This window comes from Staurois parvus, unplaced genomic scaffold (genome assembly GCF_062004578.1).
Source record: "Staurois parvus isolate SC_StPar_1 unplaced genomic scaffold, SC_StPar_1.0 ptg000287l, whole genome shotgun sequence".
In the NCBI taxonomy this organism is placed as follows: Eukaryota; Metazoa; Chordata; class Amphibia; order Anura; family Ranidae; genus Staurois; species Staurois parvus.
This window is the reverse complement of record NW_028318083.1, coordinates 19,236,955-19,256,728: the sequence shown is the minus strand read 5'-3', so window position 1 is coordinate 19,256,728 and position 19,774 is coordinate 19,236,955. Positions and strand designations below refer to the sequence as shown.

At 41.6% G+C, this 19,774-nt stretch overlaps 1 long non-coding RNA gene across 1 annotated transcript; it reads right to left on the bottom strand.

Moving 5' to 3' along the window:
* Positions 1 to 4,489: 4,489 nt before the first annotated feature.
* Positions 4,490 to 9,730, bottom strand: LOC149458419 (uncharacterized). Its single transcript, XR_016313430.1, has 2 exons — positions 9,511 to 9,730; positions 4,490 to 5,005 (listed from the first exon to the last, which is right to left on the bottom strand). It is a non-coding gene; the product is annotated as an uncharacterized LOC149458419 (long non-coding RNA).
* Between the last annotated feature and the right edge of the window lie 10,044 nt (positions 9,731 to 19,774).

Genomic DNA, 19,774 nt, shown 5'->3' with positions numbered 1-19,774 from the left:
AAAGCGATTCTAAAGGTTATTTTTTTTTTAAAATAACAAACATGTCTATACTTACCTACTGTGTGCAGTGGTTTTGCACAGAGCAGCCTGGATCCTCCTATTATCAGGTCCCCCACAGGCTCTCCTGGCTCCTCCTGTCTGCCGGGTGCCCCCACAGCAAGCAGCTTGCTATGGGGGCACCCGCTGCTCCGTATGTCCATTTACACACAGAACCTTGGTTTTCCCCCCCTCCTCATTGGCTCACTGGCTGTGATTGACAGCAGCGGGAGCCATTCTGTCTCAGCCAATGGGGAGGCAGAGACCCAGGACAGCCAGGGCTTTCATTCTCATCACTGGATTGCAGTGAGGCTCAGGTAAGTACTGAGGAGGCCAGGGGAGCTGCTGTACACAGGTTTTTTACCTTCATGCATAGAATGCATGAAGGTAAAAACCTTCAGCCTTTACAACCACTTTAAGGCTGACATTTGTCCATAACGTGGTTGTAAACTCTCACATATACCCAGTGACATGACTGGCCTCAGGTGATACACAGAGATAAAACAAATCCTTCTACATAAGTTGTATCTGATTATCTGCAGTATTCTCTTCTCTACATCCGTTCAAAGTGCCGAATTTATAAAGCATATCTGAGAGTTAAAAAAAAGGGGTGGAGAGTTGAAGTTAAACTCTGCAGAGCTCAGGGAGAAGAGCTCTGAGAGCTGATTGGAGGGAAGAGACATACACCCCTCCACACAGCTCACAGGAATCTGCTGGAGGTCCCTCCCTGTCACCATTTTTCACTTGGTGTCAGAAAAACCTGTCAGAAGTGACTCATACTGTTAGCAGAGGATCAAAGCAGCATACAGGAAAGACACCTAGGGGTTGACTTACTAAAGGCAAATAGACTGTGCACTTTGCAAAGTGCAGTTCCTCCAGTGCTTAGTAAATGAGGTAAAGCTTCACTTTTCAAAGAATAGCCTATAACATGCAAGGAGAATAAAAACAGAACATTTTTGCTTGCACATGATTGGATGATGGAAGTCAGCAGAACATCTACACATTTACTGAGCTCTGGAGTAACTACACTTGCAAAGTCTGTTCGCCTTCAGTGAATCAACCCCTTAGTGCTCTGGATTGAGATTAAGTATACACCATAGAGGAGTATGCTTTGTTCATATTTCATGTCTGAAGTTTACAACCACTTTAATTAATTCCACTCAAAATCTGAGCAGAGTCTATCAGCTTTGATCACTCAACAGTGAAAAACTTGAGGAAGTATGTTATTATTATTCCTCTAAAATACAATATTTCTTACTCTGCTTTACGTTAGTATGTGTCCACCCTTCTTAACTAGCATAAAGACACCGGTGATATTCTTAGCTCGATGAAATGTGTGACATAGCAGTGCCTACTCACAGGGCATACTGAATGTGTGTCACAGAATTTAAGATCGTTAGGAATTATAGGAGCAGGCTAGAAATAATTGAAATACAATGTGGAAATCAATGCTTGATTTTACATTTTGACCACAGATACGTGTTGGCAGGTGCACTCTGTACTCTTCTCTGTAGGTGGCGCTAGGCTTTAGCGGCAATGCAAAAGGGGAAGGAGGTTGTGAGGAGTTTGGTTCCTCTATGATTTCCTGCCATCATCGGGGACAGCTGTCTGATTGGACACTGGGGCCTTGGTTGACCTTGGTGGCCATCTTTGGAGAGGGCAGTGCTTTTTTAAGACACTAACCCCCTGATTTGGCAGGAATTTTGCAAGTGGCTGGTGTTAGGACAGGTTCCCTGTCTGTCAGGTAAAGTATATAGAGTTAGGGAGAGGTTCAATGCAAGGACCTCTGCCTTATGAAGCCTTCCAGTTGGGTGTGAACCAGCCAGGTCGCATTCCCGCTCCTCGTTGTAGAAGCTACTGGCATTATCTCTAGCTAACAGACTGCTGCTACAGGTTTCATGAGTGGCTCTGGATGGGTGTGTATACCTGCCAGGCCTAGTTGTACCTTGTTGGAACTTTCTGCAATACACAGTTCATGTTGCCTCTGTGTGGTTTCTGCTGCCGACACAACAGGCTGAACCCTGCTCACAAACACTTCAACCATATGACTTGTCTAATTAAACATTAAGGGTTGCCATGACCGTAAGATATTCTTTAGATTTTTTTAAAAGCAAGAAAGACTGCCCAGAAAGGACAAAATGTCTCCTGTATCCACAAACTATAACTCCCCACTGCTCCACTTTTAGAGGGAATATCCTTTTGGTACAGATTCTTGTTAGATTCTGGTGTACATATCTCAGAAATTTTTTTTTTAACCACTTCCCGTCCGGCCAAACCAATCGCTGTACGGGACCTCTGCATGAGGTCCCAATCATGTGATCACTGATTGGCCGATCAGTGATCACATGAATAGTAGTAAGCAAGATGTCACTTCTGACATCATTGCTTACTACGTGTGAAATCTGTGAATGATCACAGAGGTCACATGGTGCAAGGCTATTCTCAACAGCCTTGTATCATGTGACAAGCTGTGACCAATCACCATTCTCACAGTATTTCTCAATGGTTGCAAGAATGCAGCCAGAGAGAAAGAGAAATTATTGCTTTTGCAGCCTTTATGGGTGTAAAAGCTATCAGTGTAAAAAAAATAAATAAATCTTCATCACTCCCCACAAGTAGTACAGTGTCACTATGGTGACACTGTACTGCTAGGGTGACAGTATGTTAAAAAAAAAAGAGATAAATAATAATATAAAAAAAATAAAATAAAAATGTAAAAAAAATTTTTGAAAAAATATAATTTTTGGTTATAAACTAATTTGAGTTATTTTTTACTAAAAAGATAACTGAATACATTTTGGCCAAGATTTATAGAGAAAGTTTATTTATTTGCGAAATTTTATAAGAAAAACACTTTTTTTCAAACATTTTGGACATTTTCATTTATATAGCAAAAAAAAATAAAAATCCCAGTGGTGAATAAATTCATATGGGTACAGTGTTGCATGACCGCGCAAATCTCATTCAAAGTGTGACAGCGCTGAAAGCTGAAAATTGGCCTGGGCAGGAAGGGGATGAAAGTGTCTGGACTTGAAGTGGTTAAGGGAACCTGTTTTACAAAACAGCTAAATTAAATAGAATGAAAAAGCAACAAATTTTGCCATTTGGTGTCTGTTTATAAACTTTATTTATTTCACTAGCTGTCAAATGCAGCACAGATGCATCATATCAGGGACACACATATTCTGCAAAAATTCCTTTTGTCAGCTTTTCATCCCAATTTTCAGTTAGACTGAGAAAGTCAGAGAGGGAACAGCAATAACTTATATCATGTACCCTGTATTATGTTAGATTTGAAACAATGAACATGTGAACTGCAAAGAAAAAAAATAAAAATTGTAAAAACCCCTCTTGTTTCATTTCAATTACCATCTTGATTAATCAGAATTGGAATGCAACATGTGTTGTCTGTGTCAGACCACAAAAAGCTGCTTCACAAGCCCGGGGATTTGAAATCCCCATGGCTTTCTCTCCTCTCCTTGCAGTGCTGACAGTATGGACTAGATGGCTTCTGACTGGTCAGCGCCGTCCATGCAACGCTGCTGACCAGTCAGAATCTCTAGAGTCCATACTACCAGCACAGTACCTGTGCTGACCTGTGAAGCGGCTTTTCGTTGTCTGACAGCGGAACCGGGGGGGGTTTAGGGAGGGGGTCCAGTAAATGGCTGGAACCACTGGAGGCTGGGGGGAGAGCCATGGGAAAGGCAGGAGGAGCCCAAGCCATGGGAAAGGCAGGAGGAGCCCAAGCCATGGCCGCTGATGTCCACAGTGGGATTGGGAGCCAGAGCTGGTGGAATCTGTCATGCATGGTTTCCCACACTGCTCTTGTGTGAACTCAGGCTCAAAGTCACTATAACAAGCCTGGGTGCACACAGGAGATGTGCGGGAAACCGCATGCAATTCAGATGGGAATCGCACCGCATTTTCTGTTCAAATCAACTGCAATTCCTTGCACTGCAATTTGAGCCTATTTATTCAGTATAGACTCAAATTGCACTGCAAAAGTAGCGGTACTCAGTATCGGTGAGTACATAACCGGAAGTATCGGGAGTCACCGATTAAAAAGAACTTATTGGTGCACCCCTAATAAATATATACATACAGTATATCACCTGTGTATTTAGCAGTGTATATATAATTTGCTTAGAGTTACAAAAAATCAGTGTTGTGTATCCACGCCAAAGAAATTCATAGTTTGCTCTACACATAAATCCAGTAATACAAGCACAGAGGCATTTCATCTAGTTGCTGCCAAATGATCCCAGGGCGGTTTGTCAGATTAAAACAGATAGATCTGCTTTATTTCTCATCTATAAAATAAATAAATGCAGGTCTTCTGTCTTATTTTCACATTGCACCATCTCCAGGCCAGTCTAGGAATTGCGGCTCAAGAAAAGAGACTGGTTGGTCATTGCACTTCATTATATCTTCATTTACCCACAAATGGACATAATAACACTAAAACAATCACAATCTCAGTTTATTGTATTAAGTTGCATTCAAATTAAAAATAAAATGTTGCATTCAAAAATTGTACTGAGAGCACAGCTGTGTCTGTAGGTTTTATACACTATTCCTGGAGTAAGAAGTCTCAATAGAGTATGTGCAGACAAAAGTGATACTTCATCATTCATAAGGGGAAGTTGGTGGTTGAGAAATTCTAGCAATTTGCAAGTTGGGGGTGTTCAGCATCCCTCCCCTCATCCATTCTGAGAATGCCTTGTGTTCTGTGGAAAGAACACATGAAGCTTTGTGAACAGACAAGGTGGAAAGCGAGTGACCCTCGTCATTTCACTAGAGCCAGGACTGTAGGTTTCACTACTGGATGTTTGGCCAGTAGTGTCAATCCCATCAGTAGTGTCAATCCCGCCAGTAGTGCCAATCCCGCCAGTAGTGTCAATCCCGTCAGTAGTGTCAATCCCGCCAGTAGTGTCAATCCCGCCAGTAGTGTCAATCCCGCCAGTAGTGCCTGGGATAAAAGAAAGTATTTCTATTACCTAATACAGCATCATCCATACAGGGGACACTCATTATTAGAAATAATTTATGTTAACATGACAAATATCAACAGATAGTTTTTCCCATAGTCCAACTTTAGCTCTTCAGTTACTATGCATTGATCTATATTAGTTATGGCTGAATTTACCCTTTAATTTCAGAGCACAATTTTCTTTACCATTTATAGCACTGCCTGCTGTGTCTTTGCTCAAATTCTCACCTGATATTGTGTGACAGATAATATTTCCCTTTATGAAAAAAATATACAATTCTGTTGGTAAATGCAAAAACCCACAACTACAATGTCATACAATACTTTCATTCATCAGGCAAACCCAACCACTTTTACGTGAATGCTTTGTTCTAAAGGCTGGTTCATAGCATGCCCACCCAGAAATCGCAAAGGAACATGCTGTGCATTCCTGTTTAGCTCACACCACTTTAAAAATGAAGTCCATTTGCGTTCTGCAGTGGGTGTCAATAATAAGTCAATGACACCACAAATGCAGGTTGCACACGCAGTGCGGTTGCCCACATCTGATTGCATGCAGGGGTGGACTGACAACTCATGGGGCCCCCGGGCAATAGGAGATCATGGGGCCCCTGTGCCCTTGCCCAAACTCAAAAAAGCCTATGAAAAAGGTACCAGGGGCATCTCATGGGGCCCCCTACTGACCCCTGGCCCTCGGGCAGTGCCCAAGTTTCCAAATGGTCAGTCCGCCCCTGATTGCATGGTACAAGAGTACCATGCATTCCAGTTGCAGTGCATTTCTAAACATAGTGCATGCACTACTTTTGTGAGCCGCAGTGTGCTTTTAGCCCATTCAAAGTGAATAGGCTGAAATCACACTGCACAGAACCACATGTGAATCGCACAGGAATGCACATTAACCCTTAAGCTGACTAGGTGAATTTAATTGATTGTACATATAAAATTGGTTCCAGAAATGGTGGAGGGAGACAAATCTAGAGATGCTAACAGGGAGAAACCAATGGCTTATCCAGCGTAATGGAAAACCACTTATACCTGAAACTCTGGTGGCCATATTTTATATCTAATCAAATGACGAATTCTCAATGTCATCATAAATGATCATAAACCACTTGCAAAGGCCGTACCATTGTAAATACCCACCCTTCTTATTAGAAGTTGCTACTACTAGATTTTGTAAAAATTGTAGTAGTACATTACAGTAGTAGGCTATACAACTGGGCCTGATTTACAAAAGCTTAAGAGGATATGCTGGTACATCTTTCATGTAGGAGCATCCAAACTGTTCCATTCACGTTATTTACTATCACCACAATGCACAAAACACAGCATACAAACGGTAAATTTACTAACAAGTGTGGGTGGTTATGGAATGTGCACGCCAGTGCCGGAGCATGCATAGGCTAAGCTGCTACATGCTGAAAACTGTGATTTTCTCTTACTCTCTATCTCAGTGTTTCCCTTTTTTGTCCAGTCACAACACCCTTGAAAAATATTCAAAGTCTCGAGGCATCCCAATCTAAGGGCTCGTTCACACGCAAGATTTAGGGAAGGTAAAACCCAGTGGCTGTGCAGCATTTTTAACAACCCCCCCCCCCCCCCCACTTTACCACTACTCACACTTTAGCAGGAGAGGCACATGCTTCGACCATTGCAGGAATTATGCCCCCTGTTGCATTTGGGTGGCATTACTGCCCCCTAATGCAATCCACTCAGGTGCTGCATTTAGGGGGTTAAAGCATGTGGTGAGGAGGAAAAATGTGAAATGTCTCTGAAAAGAGATCTGAGCATTGATTGCTATTCAGAGAGCAGCATCCCATGCCGCTAGTGTGAACAAGCGCTAAAAAAGCAGTCCTACTAGCATAGAAAAGCAGTTCTGAACATACAAAATTTATGGGTCAAGATTAATGCACAGACATTAATATATGCATAATAATGCAAATAAACATACACATACACACAGTATATACATGCATACATACAGTACATACATACACATGAAACACCCCCCCCCCCCCCCCCCCGAAAGAGCCGCTGAAAGAAAACAACCCTCTGAGTATAATTTGGAGCAGGAACTATCAATGTTACCATCTGAATCACATAAATAAATAAATATTCCAGTATACAGTATATACCACCATTTGTAAACCAATTAATATTAACTTAATGAGATTTTTTTTAACCAAAGACATGTAGCAGAGTACATTTGGCCTAAAATTGTGAAGAAATTAGATTTTTTTTTAATTCGCTATCTTTTATAACAGAAAATTGAAAATAACATTTTTTTTTCAAACTTTTTTCATTTATATAATAAAAAAACCCAGTGGTGACCAAATACTACGAAAAGAAAGCTCTATTTCTGTGAAAAGAAAATTATATAAATTTAATGTGGGTACGGTGTTGCATGACCACGCATTTGTCAGTTAAAGTAGCACAGTGTCGAAAATGCCGTGGTCATGCTGGCGGTAAGACCTTTCCGGAGCTGAAGTGGTTAAAGAAACAGTGAGAGAGCAAAGGAATACAATGATCCCTAACACTAAACAGAGACCTTCTACTCTACATATGTCCGTGGACAGTAAAGAGGAAAAAAATCTGGAGATGACCAGGCCTGGATTTCAATAACTTCTTAGTTCAGTGTAAACTGTAACAGGGGCATGAAGGGCGCAGTGATGGCAGCAAAAGGTGAAGTAGCAAAGACTATGATGGAGTCTATGGAATTGAAGGTGATTTAAGTCTAGCCGGCTTGGTTTGGGCCCTTACGGTGGTGTACAATTGGTGGAGCTCAGTTGTCCTCATCTGCTTAGAATCAGTGAGACAGATGTTGCAGAAGGATCTGGAGGGGTTAACTCAAAATGAACTGAAGTCAATCAAAGAAATACAAGTTCAAGGTGGGAACAGTGGAAATAATCAATGGTGCAGTATTGCGCTTCAAGATGTAGGCTTGGAATGTTAATGCAATAGCCTTTGAGAATTGTATGGGTAGGCTGGATGACTGCTAAGGGGCAGTCAGATAAAGAAATGATGAACTAAAGTATCAATGTCTGCTGCACAGTGCAAAGAATGAGTTAACAACCCTCTCACCAAACTCCTGCATGTCAGCAGTAGGTCCTTGAGGTGGAGGGGCCCTTCATGTAGCGATGTGGTGACTTGAGCGAAACCCACTTGGCTCTTTTGAAGCTGCTGTGCAGACTGAAGACCCTGCTCTGGGCCTCTAGGATGCTGAGAATGGACCTGTGATGCATCTGTCTCACTGGTGTAGCTGAGGCTGGCCTGGCGATTCCACACAGTATCTCAAGACCTTTACATTTCGGCTGTGTGGATAACAGGTGCTATAGGCTCAGCACTCTTTCCTCACTACTGTGTCTTTTCCCAGTCTGGCGCCAAGTGCTACGATCTTCCCCGGGCACTTCTGTGAATAGTTCTCTTTCTCCTCCTCTTCAGACCCCCTGGGAACTGTCATTTCCTTTCCAATAAAAAATAATTCCACCTGGGAGTGATAGAACTACACTTCCCATGATCCCTTTCTTCCGTACACTTCTCCCTTACTGTCCAGTTTGGGCCAACCAGAGGAGTCAATGATAGTCAATGGGAGCATAATCAGTGGACATGGTAGGACCTGCATCCCCACAACAACTGATGCAAATTAGATAGTCTGTACTTAGAAAGGTTTTTGTGATGTTACCTGGCTCCGCACACATATACTCAAGCACAAATACATATATCCTTTTTAAAAAATGCAGACCTACTGACCTGGCTGATCCAGGCACCTTCTTGCTTTACAGACTTTCACATTTGTTCAGTTTATGCTTGGCACACACATTGACTTGTGAACTGTTTATTTACAAAGTATTGCACTGTAGGAGGAGGTCAGGACTCGGGAAGAAGCCGCTGCCATCCAGGGCTCTGCACATTACTCAACTTTCACTCAGCCGACAGTTTGGAACTCTACTGGCAGTAGAGAACCAAACTGTATGTCGGCAGAATAGGAGCAGACAATGTGCAAAGCAATTTACCAACCAGGATGCTGCGGCACCCCTGACAAACTTAGACAGCATCCTGGTTGATAAAAGCTCCTCTATCAGAACATTTAGGGTCCATTCACACTGTTGCGGCCTGGTGTATTGCAATAAGGCAGTTCATTCACATACAAATCTAGCAATACGTTGCAAATGAGTGAACAAAAAAAAATCAGAACCGCACCTTTTGTTGCAAAGCAGTGCAACACAACACATGGTAGTGCATTATCACGCATTGCAGTGCAATGCAGGTGTATTAGGGTGCCAGTAGGAATAAATGGCACAGCTGTGAATCTAGCATTAGGGATTTTGCAGACAGTAATGTGCAAAGAAAAATTATAAAAGTCCAAAAAGTCCCAAATAAAAGTCCAGTGCTCCAATATAGAAAGAAAACAGTGATGAAAAAATATTTATAAATTTTCCAGCATGCTCACATCATCAGTGATAATTGATTTCACCCGTACTCACCAAATAAAGTGGATTCCCAAGCTGATATGGCTTAAGAATCAAAATGGGTTATAGGTGGGGTGTAGTCTCCTCACGTGTCCCATTTTGATGATTCTTGAATAACCCTCCAACACGATCTCTCATAAATCGATGAAAATGCAAAAAAAGAAAAATACCAATAGTGTGATACTGCATAAAGCTCAAAAAACGTATCAAATGTTCCTCATTACACTCACATTGAATGAATTTGTGACCAGCTTAAACAGACATAAAAGCCTCCCAAGCAGCAACTAGTGTTCCCTCCTTAGTATCCTTCAAACTCTCGCTCGTGGATGGATGGAAATGCAAAAGAAAGGACAACCAAATAGTGTGATACTGTGTACAACTATTTTAATGTTAAAAGTGATGCCTCTATTGCACTCACATTTCAAAAGTATAAAACAAGCCTTTTTCTCTAATAAAAACTCCCTGGGCAGGCTGAAAAGCCATCTGACACTTTCCAGTGATGTATGATACAATCAAGCAGCATAGGCAGAGATGAATTGGCAGCAGTGGGGAAAGAGACTTATCCTCCCCACAATAAATATGGCCGCGGAACATGGCACCAGCGTGCGGTCGCACGTCAAGGTCGGAACCGGAAATTGCGTCAACACGTTTCACCCCTCCAGGCAGAGATGAATTGGCAGCAGTGGGGAAATAGACTTACAGTATCCTGCTCACATTAAAGATGGCCATGGAATGCCACACCAGCATGCGTTGCACTCACCGGACGTGGCGTCACCCATCAAGGTGAGAACCGGAAATTGCGTCAACGTGCTTCGCTTCTCCCACAAGGCGCCATCACGTATTGCATTAAGACAGCTCATTCACTTAAAAATCTAGCAATACATTGCAAATGACTGAACCAAAAAATCAGAAATGCACCATTTGTTGCAAAGCAGTGCACCACAACACGTGGTAGTGCATTACCACACATTGCAGTGTGCTGCAATGCAGGTGTATTAAGGTGCCAGTAGGAATAAATGGCATAGCTGTGAATCCAGCATTAGGGATTTTGCATGCACATCGCATGCAAGAACCAAACCGCATGAAGTACTGATATTGTTAATGAGACTGTAAAAAAAAAATTTCAAAAAGAGGAGTCATTGAGTGCACTAGGAAATTACAGTTTGCATGTACATATATTCCCCCTGTGGACACGGCCAGCACACCTACACAATTTCATACGCTGCTACCTCTGAACTAGTTTTTAGTGATTAATACCTGCACATATGCTGCCTTTTGTGCTCTGACAGCGTGGCATAGAGTTTTTTTTTCACCTGCTCTTTGCCTGGTGCATATTCATTCTATATGAGTTGGTCGCATAATTTTTTTTTTCAGTCCTTTTAAAGTAAAATGTTCACATGCACATTTTTTCAGTTCACATAATCTGTCCGTCCGTTCCTAACCCCGGAAACCACTAAGCAACTCACTCACTTCCTTTTTATATCACGACTTGACTACTGTAACTCCCTCCTCATCGCCTTACCTCACCGCAGGTTATCCCAGCTTCAGTCTATCTTGAATGCTGCGGCCAGACTCATCCACCTTACTAACTGCTCCGTATCTGTCACCCCCCTCTGCCAATCCCTCCAGTGGCTTCTGATTGTCCAACGGATAAAATTCAAAATGCTAACATTCACGTATAAAGCTGTTCATAATACTGCCCCAAACTACATCACCGATCTGGTATCCATCTACCACCCAAAACGTACTCTCCACTCCTCACAAGACCTCCTACTCTCTAGTTCCCTGGTCTCCTCCTCCCATGTCTGCCTCCAGGACTTCTTCAGGGCTTCCCCCATCCACTGGAACTCCCTACCCCAAACCATCAGACTATCACCTACTCTGCTCACCTTTAGGCGCACTCTGAAAACCTATCTCTTCAGGGAAGCCTACCCCGCCCTCAGCTAATTACTAGCTAATTACTGAACTCCTCCACTCTTCCTACCACTCCATCCCCCACAGCTATTTCCTCCTGTAACACTATCCCCTCCCTCCTAGATTGTAAGCCCAAGGAGCAGGGCCCTCGAACCCCTCATGTATTGAATCGTATTGTTACTGTACTGTCTCGTGTATTGTCTCCCATTATAATGTACAGCGCTGAGCAAACTGTTGGCGCTATATAAATCCTGTATAATAATAAAAATAATAATAATAATAATCTGAACAGAAGACACAAAAGCAGCATTATTTGAATGCTCACTGTGCATAGCAAACGGAGACCACACCAGGGGCGGACTGACCATTTGGGAAGTCGGGCACTGCCCGAGGGCCCGTGGTCAGTAAGGGGCCCCATGAGATGCCCCTGGTACCTTTCATAGGCTTTTTGGGGTGTGTTTTGAGTGTGGGCGAGGACACAGGGGCCCCATGAATTGTCAGTCCGCCCATGGATCACACTATATGCTTTGAACATCAATGTACAATGTACAAGTTTGAGGATTTGCGTTCTCTACACATGTGTAGGTCTTCATACTCATGCAAGGCAGCAGTACAAGTGTACCATAGCAATTTATCCCTTTTTTTGTTCTTTCACAGCAATAATTCAGGTCCACTGTTAAATCTCTGCCATTTCAAGACTTTCTCGTTTTAGTTTGGCTGGATACTAATCTTTTACAGCATTCATACTTTTTTTTTTTGTTAGATTTGAACCTACTACCCCGAGGAGGGGGCAATTAAATGTCATATTTAGTAATGTTCCTTTCATGGTCTCAGTTTCAGTTCTCCCTTTTCTGATTAGGTTTACATATGTTTGCTGGCAATAACAGTAGTTAAAGCAACCTGTTTGTTAGGTCTCACAGCTGCTGTGAATACCACATCTCTAGCCAGGAAGGGCTGCTTTCTTGTTTAGCTCATAGCACTGAATGGACCTCTTAGAAGAGAATGTTGTAAGACTGTTTGATTTGGCTCAGCACCAAGCTCCTCCTATTTCTGAACTTTATAATTTTATCTTTCCTAGAAACTTGAATAAGACAGACAACAACACATGTTCACATATCGTATCTGCTGTAGATAGATTTACATATGCCCGTCAATGAATACATAATGCATAGACTGGGTAGTTATGACTACGTATTGTCAGAAACTGGCAGCAATTTCTAAGATTTATTTTTTTCCAAATGAATCCTATTTCTGAAAAAAATATTTGTCTAGAATAACAGAAAATGTGCCCTTACACCCTTATTCTTGTACAGTGTAAATAAAAAAATACAGTATTAAATTATTTCCATTTCTATTCCCTCTACTGGTTTCAAAAGCTTGACGATTAGGCCATTTGTATACTCAGCAGGAGATTTTCACTATCTGTGATTACAGCTCTAGTATCTGTGGGATTCTGAAGTTAGCCTTCAGATCCTAACCATGGGCATCTGCTATATTTTGAAGTAATTGGAAGGATACAGCCCCCCAGTACTGCAGGAAAAGAAGCACAACATCAATGAAACTGAAATTGGTGTCAATAAGGGCATCCCAACTTCCTATACAAGGTACTTACAGCACCGCAGCTTGAGCCACCATCATGGGAAAAAAAATCAAAAACTACATGTTCTAAGCCAATGTAGATTAAAGATGGAGATGAAGAGATGACATTTCTCAACAAGCCCCAAGCTTGCAAGCTCTAGGGCAAACATGCAGTTGGATGCAAATGGGTTTTTAAAACCAAATATGACTGTGTAGGTAAAGTCCATAGATACAGAGCAAGACTGGCTGTAAAGAAATACTCACAAACATATGGTGAAGACTATGATGCCACTTTTCGGGCAGTTGCAAAACAAAGTACTTTTAGAACCTTGCTGTCTATAGCTGAATATGGACTGTGAAACATTATGACATTTGCTCATGGCTAAAGTTTTTGAAAGTTTTTTTTAGAAGAGAAGAGTTACAAAGTAAATCTAAAGGTTGGAAAGTGGAGACATTAATGTGCTGAGATCTTCAGACAAGATAAATGTCATAAGATCTGAACAAAAGGTGAAACGTTTAAGCTCCAGTCCTGGAAAGTTATTTTTCCTTATCAGCTTGACCAAAGCCCAGACTCTGAAATGCTTGCTATAGAATATGGACTGTACAGTCAAACATTCAGAGGAGATAGGGACCAACAACTTGTTCCAATCTCAACTTTCCACAAATTAATTCTTGCAAGCAAACCTTTTATTATGTAAAGAACCTAACAGTAGCATATAAACACATAATATTATTTAATAATAAGGAAATAATTTAATAATTAAATTCCTTATCAGCTCCCTCATTTTGTTTATTGTATAAACACTCTTAGGGTGCATTCACACCTGCGAATGCATCCACACTTTAAGAAGGTACAGGAACCCCAGCAGGGTTATCCATGATTAGCTGTGGGAGGCAGCCCCATTGAAAGCAATGGGACGCTGCCAGCTCCAGCAGCATATCATATGCTGTGACAGACCCAACCAGGACAGGGGCTTTTGGAAGAGACCGCAGACTAGCCTCTTGCCTGCTGACTATGGGTCCTGGTGTTTGAGGGGGCTCTATTCCTTGGGAGGTGTGTGCCTGGGGGACCTTTTGGAGTAATTTTACGTTGGATTCAAGTCCATATCTCCCCAAAACATACAGACTCTGAGAACTGGAGGACCAGGATACAGATTTGGGGTCTCTGTACTCAAACCAGCATTGACTGCTTCAACCTCCCTCCCTCTAAGCAGATGTTAATATAATCAGCTCAAAACAACCTGATGGTGAGGTCTCTTGGTTTAATCTGTTTATTAAGGTGTGATGTGTTTACCGTTGTGTCTTTGTCCCATTGTTAATTGAGTTATTTGAGTCACTTATTGTTTGAGTATGTTGGCTAGCCCTCCTGGAGGTTCCTACATGATGGGATTAGACTTGACCTCAGTATCTAATCAGTGTGAGATGTTTATCCCAATACATATTTCTGTTAATTGTTCATATGGGGACAGCCCTTATTTCTGAAGTGTATAAAAACTTGTTAAGGTGCCAGGCGGTCCTTCACATGACTATTCACATGTAAATCGCTCATATAATTGCTTACACCTAAAAAAACCCAAACACTACCATGGCCCCAGAATCTCGATTCAAAGAACAGAGAAACTAAGGTCACAGTATTGACTGCTTTTATGAACCCTTTAAAGTGAACCAATGATAAATACGCAGAAGAAAAATATACATGTCATATAAAGATCCCATAAGAGGAGCAACTTTTTGTTTTAAAATATAACCAAGCAATCCACTCAACTGAGTTCCAACAGAACCCATTCATGAAAATGGGTCCCAGCTTTCCTCACCTAGATTTGCTGATAACCATTTGCATTCTTTCATCTTCTTTAGGTGACCTATTACAAGATCAGTATTATCAGAGTACAGCACTTGTCACCAAGCAAAGCACAAACACTTTCTTATGAAGTTAGCATATAATCAACTTCTACTCTGTTCTGAAAAGCCACCCTGTACAAGCTTTGAAGATTTCTGCAAGTGCATCAGAGGTTTTTATATTTAACCTGATTTATTATGGGCAAATTACAGGTTCAACTAATTTATCATGTGAACCCTCCATTCTGCCCATCATGTACTAAAAAAATGCCATATCCCAAAAAAATTGAGTCTAAAATTAGTGGAAAGAAAGGGTCATCTCTTCAGAAAGAGTTAATTATGTCTTACTTGCACAACATATTCCAAAGTGTAATTTCCAGCTGCATTTACAGGCAACCCTGGGGCAGGATCAGTGACTGAGTAGTGTGATGAGGAAAGAATATTCTAAAATTTTCACTTGGAAACCCTGTAATCAGTATTGTTAGTTTCCCCATTAGTGAAATATGAAAAGGACTCCTTGTTAGTACCATTAACAACATGCATTTTGTAGTATTTCTACAAAAGCTAAATAGATGTAGACCTCTAACAAGTACATCACCTAATCTTTTTCCATTTGCAACTTATGGATTGGAACACTCTTTTATGCCTTTACAAATTTTAGTTTGGTATAAAATCTTTGAGCACAACTCAAGACAAAATGCAGCAGGATGAAATAGGCCTACCAGCTTTAAAAGTGTCTCTTTGTTATTCCAAGATCTAGTAACATTTCTGCTAAACAAAACTTCTTTAGACAGAGTATCAGACTTTTCTTTTTAGTAATTAAAAAAACTCCTTTCCATAACTGGCACATGCCTAAACACACAACAGTCAGGTAAGCTTAAATTTCCTACACTAGCATGATGAAGTTGGAGCAAAGCACTGTTCATCCACTGAGGCAATGGTGAGCGGTGGAAAAACAACACAAACTCTCACCTTCACCTAATGGAAGACTGTTAGTCTCTGGTCTGTGACAACAACCAGCTGGGTGAATGCAAAAGAGGTGTTGCAGTAACCAGTAATCTACAAAAAGTTTCTTCATTCCATTGGAAAACACAAAGCATGCTTCCAAGCTAGGGAGAAGATTACTCCCCAATGTTGTCTCAATCGCAGAATCACCCAAAGTGAGTCATGGCAGACGGAGGGTGACTCAAGGGTGGGCCTGTGCTCCCACTTGATGGCTATCATAGTTGTCAGAAATACCTGGAAATTCCAATCCCAGCTAGATGCCAAGTCTTTGGAAAGATTTTTTAAACAGTGCACCAGATACTGGGATTCTAGATCTGGGAGAGAAAGGAAAACCTATCTATACATATCAGCCAGTAGAGGATGTAGTTGCACAAGAGAGTCAGTTAATTTCCCACATGCTAAGGAAAGCTGGGTATCATGAGGAATGTAAAATTCATTCTTAGGAGCTTGTCCAAAGAGTAAAGGAGACAAGTTTAAAGGTTTACGGTGTATGTGCCTTATAGACTTTAGTGCCAAACTCAGTGCTTGAGTACATTTTACTACATTTCCAACAGCAACCGCCTGGCAATAACATGAGCAGTAATTTTTCTAACTGGCCATGCCTCTATCTACCCAGAGAAAGCATCCACACAAAAAAACACATACAAGTACAACTCAGATCTAGGCAGTTGTAAAAACTACTCTTTAACCTCTGGATAGGGTAAAGAGCTTTTGGCTTCTGAGGTGGTTTTACAGATCTTCCAGCATTAAAGACATTAAAGACTTAAACATGTCAAACATAATTAGCAGTAGGTGACTGCAACTGAGGTAAACCCCAGAGTGTATCAATGACACTGTATCAAATCAACCATCTCTCCTTTGACACGTCACATTATGTAGCATAGCAGTCAGGTAAGGTAGCAAAGACCTGGGAGCAATATGCTAGAAAACAAACATCAATTTTATCCCACTGTCAATTTCAAAATCAAGTCAATATTCCTAATAAGAAACGTTTCACGTGAAATTCTACTAGTGTGTGCTTAACGTGTTTTTGTTGCTTGTGTCCAATCTCTAGTATGCAACAATATACGTCTAGAATTGTCTTTGTCCCCTCTAATGAAGATGCCCAGTGCTGGTGGTCAGTGGAAGGAGAACATGCCTGGAGTCTGTGATCAATGGGAGGAAAAAGATGACCAGTGTTGGAGATCAACAGAAGAAATGCACCTGTGGTTAATGGGAGGAAAAATTGTCCAGCATCTGTGGTCAGTGGGAGAAAAAAATGACCAGCATCTGTTGTCCGTGGCAGGCAAAAAAAACCCATCTTTGGACTGTGGGTGGAAAAATTTAGCCGATGATTAGCATAAGAAAAATATGCCTAGGGTCAGTGGTCAGTGGTCAGTGGGAGGAAAAATGTATGGTGTCATTGGTCAAAAGGGGGAAAAACATTCCATGGTCAGTGAGAGGAAAAAGATGTCTGGTGCCTGTAGTCCATTGAAGAAAAATGTATGGTGTCATTGGTGACAAGGGGGAAAAAAATTCTGAGGGTCTATAGCTGATGGGAGGAAAAGATGCCTGGTGTCTATGGTCAGTTAGAGAAAAATGAATGGTGTTGTTGGTGCCTGTCATTAATGGGAGAAAAAAATGCCTGGCATCTGTGTCATTTGGGAAAAAAAGTTCCCAGGTGTCTCCAGTCAGTGAGAGGAACAAAATTCACAGCATCGGTGGCTTGAGGGAAAAAAAACTGTCCAGCATCTATGGTCAGTGGGAGCAAAAAATTCCCTGGTAGGTGAGGGGAAAAAATTCCAGCACCAATGATTAGTGGGAGAGAAAAATGCTTGGCCACTGAGGTCATAAAAGTGAAAAGGTGCCCTGCATCAGTGGTCAATTGGAGAAAACAATGCCTGGCATCTGTGGTCAGAGGGAGAAAAAGGAATGCCTGGCATCCGTGCTCAGTGGGAGGAAAAAAATGCCAGGTGTCTGTGGTAGGAAAAAACACCCAGTGTTATCAGCAGAAGGAAAATACACCCATCAACCATAACTTTATGACCACCTACTAATATTGAGTAGGTCCCCCTTTTGCTGTCAAAATTGCTCCTTTTTCCACCAGCCCTGATCTAATAAGGCATGGATGCTACTAATCCTCTGAAGGTATGCAGTGGTATTTGACAGCAAGATGTCCTGTAAGCAGATCCTTCAAGTCCTGTATATTGCAAGAACTGTGATACCCAACTTTCTGCTTTCAGTACTTTTACTTGCTGTCTAATATGTATCTCATCAACTTTATGGTGCCATTGTAATGAGATAATCGATGTTATTCACTTAACCTGTCAGTAGTCATAAAGTTATTGCTGATTGGTGTATGCCCAGAGGTTGTGGTCAGTGGGAGAAAAAATGAATGGTGTCGATGGTAAAAGGGGGGAAAAAACAACCCGCTTCTGTTGTTAGCGGGAGGTAAATAAAAAGGACGACATCTGTAGTCAGTTGGAGAAAAATTGCCTGGTGTCTTTGGGGAAATTAGTTCAGGTGACCCTGGTGACAACCAGAGTTCCTCTCAATTTAGAGGGATTTTCTCTAACTTCCTACTTTGGATTCAGAACAGAATTATAAAGAAATTTCCCCAATGGGACAAAGATGCCTAAAAAATTCACATTTGTAAGCAGGTTTGAAAAAAGTCAACAATAACATTTGCAGGTCCCAAATATAATCTAGGAAAGCTATATGGAGGCTTATAGTGTACCCAGCCTTTCCAATGTCATGAAACCTCAAATAAAAACTTCACAATACAAAGCATTCCTTTTTGTGAAATACCTTGAAATACCTGGTGATCCTGTCAGCCCCCCGCTTTCCTATTTCAAACTAACCATGCTAGGCATGAGAGCACATCCACCCCAGCATGTCAGTTTTTTGCCCCCCATTTCTATAACTCCCTTAGTCTACATTTTGTCCTGGTTCACATATGTGTGTTTGTTTTGATGCAATTTGAGAGTCTGGAATCATATGACAAGTTAAATTTAATGTCTTCCCATTGAGGGTGTTCAGATAGATGTGTTGAAGTCGCACTGTGTTCTTGAAAAAAGCTCCTGTGCAGGTACGGACTGACAACTCATGGTGTCCCCGGGCAATAGGGGATCATGGGGCCCCTGTGTCCTTGCCCAAACTCAAAAAAGCCTATGAAAAAGGTACCAGGGGCATTTCATGGGACCCCCTACTGACCCCGGGCCCTCGGGCAGTGCCCGAGTTTCCAAATGGTCAGTCCGCCCCTGGTCCTGTGCAACTTTGGGACAGTGTGATTTGAAATCGCACTCCATAGAGTTGAATAGGAAGTATCAGAGTTCACTGCATGTTTTACAGCTTTTCTTTGGCATACTCTTTAGTGTAGGGCTTTTCAGTAGATTTGCCAGGAAGAGGGTGGGAAGGGGAGAGGGAGAGAGAAAGAGAGAGAGAAAATATACAGCTGCTGGAAAATGCAGTAAAAAACACAGTGGTGTTCATACAAAAACACTGCTGAATCGCACTCCAAAATGCATCAAATGTTAAAAAACATATGTGTGAACCTAGGCTTATGCAGCTCTTCACTCTATTAGTCCTAGTTCCCACCAATGCGTTTTTAGTGCTTTTTGCATTTTTCAGAAACTCACTACAGTCCATATAACATGGTTTCCTATGGGACACGTTCACATCTATACGCTTTCAGCCGCTACATTTTTGGAAAGGGTCAGGGACTTTTTTTCCCGCAGCAGATTGCAGCACACATAGGTGTGAACCAGGCCTCAATCAACATTGACTATTTTGAATCCTTATGCTGCTAGCCTTAGTAAATATATAGGAAAGTATATCATAAAGTATTGTTTTAAACAGTTTTTTACACTTCTTTAGTTACTTCCTAGTTTTCATGCCTAGGCAAATATTGTCATACATCCTAAGAGCCTTCAAGAGGGGAGGAGGGGTTTTCTCGGCTAAGCAC